The sequence below is a fragment of the Parasteatoda tepidariorum genome, chromosome 11 (assembly GCF_982258835.1).
Source record: "Parasteatoda tepidariorum strain Cologne lab strain chromosome 11, Ptep-v5.0, whole genome shotgun sequence".
In the NCBI taxonomy this organism is placed as follows: domain Eukaryota; kingdom Metazoa; phylum Arthropoda; class Arachnida; order Araneae; family Theridiidae; genus Parasteatoda; species Parasteatoda tepidariorum.
In genome coordinates, this window is record NC_141765.1 from 98,616,663 (window position 1) to 98,625,451 (window position 8,789).

Below are 8,789 nucleotides of genomic sequence, written 5' to 3' on the forward strand. Positions count from 1 at the left end.
AACTGCTTCAGATGATTGTTAGATTGTTCGTGCGTGGGATCTTAAAATGCGCAGTCTGCCAAATGTGGAGTACAATTTACCTTAGATTCCTCGAGAAAGACAAACGCTAGTTAGAGCCAATCTAAGGCTATTCTATGAAGAACTTCTGTTTTCAACATTTTACCAATTGAAGCTGTCTGTGCTAACTATTTCCATCAATTTATGTTTTGTAGAACAAAAATAGAGAAAGTAAAAAGGTCATCAATACTTTGTTAAAAAAGGAAAAACAGAAATAATTTTAAGTAGTTGACAAGAAAATGGATGTATATTGTTTATATTTGCCACTGATCGGCAAATTAAAATTCTCTTCGCGGGCCGGATAAAACCTTTCGGCGGGCCACAGTTGGCCCGCGGGCCGTAGTTTGCCCATCCCTGATGTAATATATAGAAAAATGCGAAACTATGAGAAGCATGCAATCCAACGTCACCTCTCTTAGATGTTGTTGCAGTGACGGTGTTTTCAGATATTTTTCTTTGACTGTTTGAATAATAGTTAAATCTTTATCTTTTTTATCACTATGGACTTTTATCAATTATTCGTTAAGCTTGGAATGTTTCATTGGATCACTTGTTATAGTTTTATTACATAGGAGGCACATAGGTAAAGTACAATTTCCTGGTGAAGAAATAAAGACATACTTTAAATATTCAACATTGTATTTTCGGCGTTTTTTCTTCGACTCATTCATACTGTTATCTCTTAAAAAGGGAGCAAAAGATATAAGAAAATTTGTAAATCAACTGTTTAATTTGTAACAAACCACTGCTAATAATTATAAGCACCCACCTTTATTTATAGTTTACTTAGGATGTAAAAATCGCTACGATTTTATTTATCTCAATGTCCTTCGTAATGAAAACCAATAACAATTTTATTATTTTATATTAAACCTCACGCAGACTCCCTGACGTTGTTCAGGGACCCCTAGATCAGTTTTTATTTATCACGGACCCCTGGTGGTCCATATGAACCACTTTGGGAAACACTATGTTAAACCATCTACAAAAGTTCAACGAAGAATGAAAGGAAGTTTCCTCATTTCTAATCGGAATTTTTGTTTAATTACCTAAAAAAATACTAGATTGGTAGCTAAGATATCAGTTTTTTTTTAAATTAAACGAATCATGTGTTTTCCTAAAAATGACTTCATTTCCAGCCACGTCGATGTAAGGGTGGTCTATCCCTTAAACTATTCCAAGCATATCCTGTTTTTTTTTCCTAGTGGGATATCTCCAACTTGGGCTATCTGCTCCTTAAATTAACAAGGGGTTATTAAGCTGTACTTTGAGCTCACAAAGCCTGCATACGTAAAATAAAGATATTTAACAGCTTCAGCCAAGTAAATTTGTCAGACGATATGTCTGGTCCTGAGTGGATACTCCCCCCTCTATACCATACTAACGAGAGGATTTTTATTCATGACAGATTTAACGTGCATCATGTTGGGCGACTGTAAAGATGAACTCCAGTATCGAACCCTGAACCCAAGCTCTCGACTAGCTATGTCCGAACCGACTGCACCACCAGGGAGTCTACATCTAAAGGTTTGTGGTTTCTAAATCCTTGTCAAAAATAACGTAGGCACTTTAAAGTCGCCAATAGCACGATGAGCTATTGGCGACGGTCCCGGAAACATCCCATAGGATTATCCGAAGACATGCTATCGCAATTTTAATCCTCTGAAGAGGGGATGGAACCCTCGCTTCGGCAGCCCGACGATTTGCGCGCGAATTCGAGCACTTTACGGTGGAACAGTTTAACGAGAACCGATACCGCGCGCCCTCGGTCGCTATGCAGGCTGATCAAATTTGTCACCCACCCGCTTACTGACTGCAGCCAGTGATGCTTGACTTCGGTGTTCTACTGCGAACCATGTCTTTACGGTACACAGCTGGACTTTTCAAAGTTAAAGAACGGGTATTACGAGCTACAAACGTGATTTATGTTTTTAAAAAAATGAAGAAAAAAATATAGTTTCCAAAGAGCAAAACCGTTAAGAATTTTTTATTTTTTTAAAATTTATATTGACTTAGTGGGCATGATCTATAGCACGAATGTGGAAAGGGTCTCTAGTTTCGAATTTAAGATTTCTCGTGCTTTTTTTTTAAATTATTTTTATGTACTGCGGAAAAAATTATTTTAGACCTCCCTCCCTTTTAGATGATTTTTAAGATGCTTGTAATAATTAGCATGTAAATAACAGTATGTAGTAGGAAATTATATTTCGAGTTCAAAATATCTCAATATGCGAAAAATTCATTTAGGTTCGAAAATTAGGTTCATTTTTTCCCATCAGAATTTTTTAAAAAAAAATTATAACAAAGACTACCTACATCAGAATGGTGAATTTTGGCATTTGAATGCTTTTTTTTTACTTATTATTTTTAAATTATTTAAGAGAGCGATTTATTTCCTATAATTTGCATGAAAAACAAATTTTCTCATAATAGCCTCAAATTTTGACCTATATACGTATGATAAAAGGGGGTTTTTTTGAGGGAGGGAGAGGGACGACTAACGTTTTATTTATTTTAGAAATTAGTTTATTCCAACTTTGATGGTATATCATACATTATATGATGTATATTTATTTATATTAAGAGAAGTAAATGCAACATAATTTATAATTTAACCATGAAATTTTTAGATTGAATGATTTATAAGATGACTTTAAAATCAAAAAATATAAAATTTTTATTATTTGTAACAGTATGCCACTTTTTGATATTTTGCACATTTAGGATGATGTGGTCTTCCAATTTAGAAGCCAAATTTTTCAAAGTTCTTTGGGAATCCAGTATAATTTCGATCACGTTCGCTAGAAACATATCGAAATATGTTATATTTACAATTAATTAGTAATTAAAAAAAGATTTTTTGTAAGAAAAAGAATTTATTGGTTTTTAATCACAAGATTATTATATGAAGCTATTTAACAAAACTTTTACCCAAAACATTTATGTTTTAAGTCAATCGGAATACAAATTTTGAGTAGTTTTAACACAATGTTAAGTTTCTTTGCTGCTATGAAACGAAAATGAATTAAAACGATTCTAGAAAACTTTTAACACTCAGGAAAAGTATCGTTACAGATTATTACACTGTGATTATATTGAAAATAATTTTAAAAAATTCTATTGTGCTTAAATAAAACCAAATAAACTACTAACTATGATTTTAAACTTACAATGATAATACTTTTGCTTCATTGAAATCGTTGATTTCGAATTTAAATAAAATTAATAAAAATTAAATGGTTTTAAAAATATCACATCATAGAGAGAAATTATTTTGTTACATTATATTTTATTTTATAACCGTTGTTGAACTGCCGAAACAATTTTTGGGTTTACTACTGCCAATGTTCAACCACGTAGCCTTGTCATTTTGAACTAAACCCAGAAGACAAGGGAACTTCCGAATCAAGTATTAAGAGAAATGCGCCTTCATGGAGGATTTTTTTATAGAACTAACCAGCATTTGCGTTACATGGAGAGAAAGACCACGAGAACCACCCTCGGTTAGCCTGACGGCAAGAGGACTCTAAGCCGTGATCCATCCAGCAATGAGGATATTTCACGTCAGCACTCATTGGAAGGCGGACGCTCTCCTGAGCCATCGCGGCTCCCGATGTTTTATTTCTCATATCTGACGTTGAACAGCCGACCCAGTTTTTGGGTTTACGGCGACTAGTGTTCAAATTCGTATCCTTGTCATTTTGAAGAAATACAGAAGACAAGGGAACTCCTGTATCAGTACTCCCCAGAGGCATAATTTGTTATGCAAATATGGAGGACTTTGTGTCTCGTCAAATTTAACATGCATCAGTCACCATTTACTACACGGGTAGTCTTCGGTGGGCGGGGATCGAATCCACGATCTCTTGGACATGGGCCCAGTGACCTACCAATCCGGCTATCCCGATGTTTCACTGAGGGGATAGAGCGTTCGCCTTCCAGTGAGGCGAACTGAGTTCGAATCCCATTCGATGCGGATTCCCGCCCCACCAGGATTTCCCTTTGGTACGATTGTTTAGTAATTGTTTGGTAGTTGTTAAGAGAATAGTAAAAAAAATTCTTTAATGTCTTAAGGTAATTTCTAAAAGTAAAAACCAAGTGATGGCAGATTTGCCTAGTGCAAGCAGGGCTAAAGAGACAATAGAAAGGCTAGGTCACTCCTTTGAAGAGACTCGTGCCGCTGCGAGCTTCTGATTTCAATCAGTGACGTCACGGCGCACAGCATCTCTCTTTAAAAATAAATTGCTTCCCATGTAACTAGCATTTTTTTAAAACTTATTTCAATGCATTCATTGTTTTCTATGGTTTTTGTTTAATTTGAGGTGATTTTCTTCTCATCTGATTGCAAAAACTTTACAGTAGTAGTCAAATATGAGCTTGCGCGATAGCAACCGGCAAGAATTGTTTATGAAACACAAAATGAGTAAACGCGATTTTCCATGTCTTATTTCAGAAAATATAGAGGTGACGTCAAAAGAATAATAAAATGTGCTGGAAGAATTTATAATGCGGTGAATTAAAGCATTATGTTTCGTGTTTTTTTGTTGAGACCCTTAAGAACTTTTAATTTCGCCATTGAAAACGATACCGCCTTGTAGCTTCAAACGGAAAAGAAAAGAAATGTACAAGGCCGGAAAAAAAGAAAAAAAGAAATGAAGTTCTGAACTTTAAAAGTAAAAGTTATTAATGCTTAAAAATTCGTCCAATTTAATAATATATTTTTTAATGTCATTATTCAAAATATTTATGTTTTAGTTATAACGCCTTAACCTTAAGTATTTATGATTGAGTGTAATATTTCCATTATTATATGCTCGAAGATTAATTTTTTAGTAATTAGCATTTAAGATTTTTGTTTCCTAGTGATAATATATACAAAAAAAATTACTATTACAATTATAAATAAGAAACTATATTAAAATTAGGCATTCCAATTAATAAAATAGAAGGACACTTTTATAGTTCAGATTAATATCGGACAAAATGATACTATAAAAGTTTTCTTATATGCTTTCATTTATTTAACAGTAAAAGTTGAAAACTAAAATTAGAAAATGATGACGGCAACCATTGAGATATTTTTCTAACATTAAAATATTTAAAAAAAACTATAAGGAATACCCAGAAAATATATGAATACTATATTTTTGAACAGAAATAATTTGTTAGCAGAGTAAAGTTTGATAACTATTATCAAAAAAGGGTCGAACATTCAACTCATTTCTTCAACAGATTATTTAAATCGTCTGCAGACTAGACCTAAATGGAGTAAGGGAAGCGAAGAGTTTAAAGAAAATGAAGTGGTTTTAGTGAAAGGTGAGGATATTTCAAGGGTACTGAATTGGGTACTGAATTCAAGGGTATTGAAATCTTGCTAAAATAATTAAGGTTCACCCAGGCGATGATAATATAATTAGAGTGGTGACATCAAAAACAAAGGTATCTATAAAAGACCTGTAAATTGTGAAATAATACATTTAATTCTAACCAACTTTAAGTGATTTTTGTATTAGATATTGCACTATAGTTTATGTCTGTCGTTTGTATCTGTTGAATATTGTTTATTTTTGTGAAATTGTCAAGGCGGGTGGTATGTTGTGCCTAGCCACTGTAAAAGCGGGGCTGTAATCACAAGAGAGAAAGTAAGAGAAACCGAGAGTGTTAATTGTGGAGGAGAGAGTGAAATAAAAATGTGAAAGAAATTCAGTCCATCTGTGGTTTCACAATTTGAGATGTATTTAAAGATTGAGAGCTATCGAGAGACAAAACACCGAGGTTGTTCAATTTTTATGATCTGCTGGAAAAATTGTTTGTCACCGCATGATTCATTTGGTTTAATACGAAGGAATAGACACCCCCTTTTGATGAAAAACAACTAGGTCTGCAATAAATTGTTATTTTAAAGGCAAAACGATGATAAATTCTGCTTGCTAGCATTATCAACAGGAAAGGATTTCTTGTAAATATTTATGTCTCTTAGCTAGTCCTAAATAGTTTGAATGCAAAATTCTATCCTCGAAGACAGGAAAATGAATTAATAGTAACGAAGACAATTATAGGTTATTTTATATTATAGCCCATTGTTGAACTGCCGACCCAATTTTTGTCTTTACGACTACCGTGTTCAACTCCGTAGCCTTTTATCCCGGGCTTCTCTTTGGGAGGCGAGTGTTCTATTCCCTGAGCCACCATGACTCTAACTACAGGTTATTTTTATTTTATAACCGTCGTTGAACAACCGGCACAATTTTTGGGTTTACGACTACTAATGTTCAACTTCGCAGCCTTGTAATTTTGATTCTAATCCGGAAGACAAGGGAACTCTTCGATCAAATATTGGGAGAAATTTGCCTTCGTGGAGGACTTTTTGATGAAACCAACCAGCATTTGCGTTACATGGTGAGAAAAACCTCCCACGGTTAGCCTGACAGTAAGGGGACTCTAACCTCTGATCCGTCTACCACTGTCTATTGTCAGCACTATGGTCGGTGCGAACAGGGTGCGGAATTTGCTCCCGGTTCACTTCATTGGAAGGTGAACGTTCTTTTCCCTGAGCCACCACGGCTCATGTTATTTTACTTTATAGCCGTTGGTGAACAGCCGATCTGAAGATACGGCTACCAATCTTCAATTTCGTAATTTGAAATTTAGAGCTCAACCTAGAAGACAAGGAAACTCCTGGATCTAGCATTAGGAGAAATTTGGTTTCGAAGAGGACTTTTTGATGCAACTAACCGCATTTGCGTTGCATGCAGAGGAAACCTTCCCATAGTTAGCCTGACGGTAAGAGGACTCTAAGCCATTATCCATCTACCACTGAGGATAAATTACGTAACAATACAGGCTATTAGGGAGTTACCATTATAAAATCGGGAGGGGGAAGAACCTTACTATATAGTTATTTTTATGATAATTAACGTGCAGATTTTTTTTAAATATCAATAAAAGGATTATTTTTCTTAGCTTTCACATTGTTAATTTCAATTATATTCGAGTGTGAAAAATTATAGCAGTATAAAATACAAAGCCTCTCGAATTATCGCGAGTGTGCGACCTGTTTAGCACACTCGAATTATCGCGAGTGTGCGACCTGTTTAGCACACTCGAATTAACGCACAAGTTAAGGCGGGGTTGATTTTATTTTATTTTATGACCGCCGTTGAACAATCGACCCAATTTTTGGGTTTACTACTACTAATGTTCAACACCGTAGCCTTGTAATTTTGAACCAATCCAGAAGACAAGGAAACTCCTGGATCGGTACCCCCAGAGGTATTGATGGCGGGGTTGATTAAAATGAATAAGCTTTAAAAAACGATTTATTGATAAATTCATGAAATTCAACAGAATGCATGTTTCTAATGCATTTAAAGTTTTAGCTTACCATGCGGAATAATTTTAATAGAAATTCGTCATTGTTATTCCATTACCCATCAGTATTTTGACAGTCCTAAAAGACAAAATAATTTTCGTATCCCTCCCCCCTTATGCTACACCAGTCAGATTGCCAAACTAAGTTTGGTTCATCCGTTGAAAATTTAATGATATTAAATGAATTTTGAAACTAATATATTTTTAAAATTGCCACATTATAAATTTAATCTTTAAGTGTTTTTTTGTAATTCTAAATTCATAAATTTAAAATGGCATATGTTGGAATTTCACACTTTTAATGGTTCAGGGTCTCCCTAACTTTTGAATACTTTAAATCTTATTGCTAAGTATGAAAAATCGCATGAACTAAACAATAATTAAATATTCTATTATGTATTTCTTGAGGAATTAAAAGAAATGCCGGAAAGCGTCTCTTTTATTTTGTTAGGGTTAATGTATATGGCCCATAGTAATTTCTATTGAACCATAGCTTTTCCTCGGTCAAGAGTTATGTTATAACATACCACATACACAACTTGTTTTAAATCTGACTGTCAGATACGACTGGTAGGGTTAAGTGGTGCGAAGCCACAAATTGCTAGTTCCGTGGGTCCTAAATTCACAATTAAAAAACTATATTTAGTAAAAAAAAAAATTGGTATTTATTTTTATGAATTGAAACGTATACCTAAAAGTATTATTTTTTCCTTTTCTAACTGTGTTAATTACAAAAAATTTTAAAATAAAGATATTGTTGCTTAAATACTGTGTGTGTATATATATATATATATATATATATATATATAAATATAAATGGTTCTATATCTTCCCTTATGATTATTTTGCAATTTTCAAACCAGGTCAAGTGTTAAATTATAATATAGCATACCAAAGGAAATAATTACAAACCAATTGGGGGGGGGGGCAAAATATGGAGTAATATGTAAGAATGTATGTGTACATTTCTTAATGCATCAAATGGAAAAATTGTTGCTCATACATTGTATATATATATTGCCTTAAATCTCCCCTTAATATTGAACTAGAACTGGGGGTGTTATATAACAATAGACCATAGATTCTCAACCTTTTAACGTTGCCACCTCCTTAAGGAGGAAAGATCTTTTCAACAACCCCCCTTTGTGAAAATCCAGTCTTTTAAGGATTAAATTTGTTTGGTTTTCTTCTTTTTTTGCTAAATTAATGTGTACGTTAACTCGATACTTTCATCCCGGAGGGTAATCGCAGTTTATTTGTCAAAATCAAAATAAATACGGTAACGGAAATTAAATTTAATAGTAATTTACTCTTAATTAAATAATTAAAAAAACACCCACAAATAATTTTTTACGTTAAAA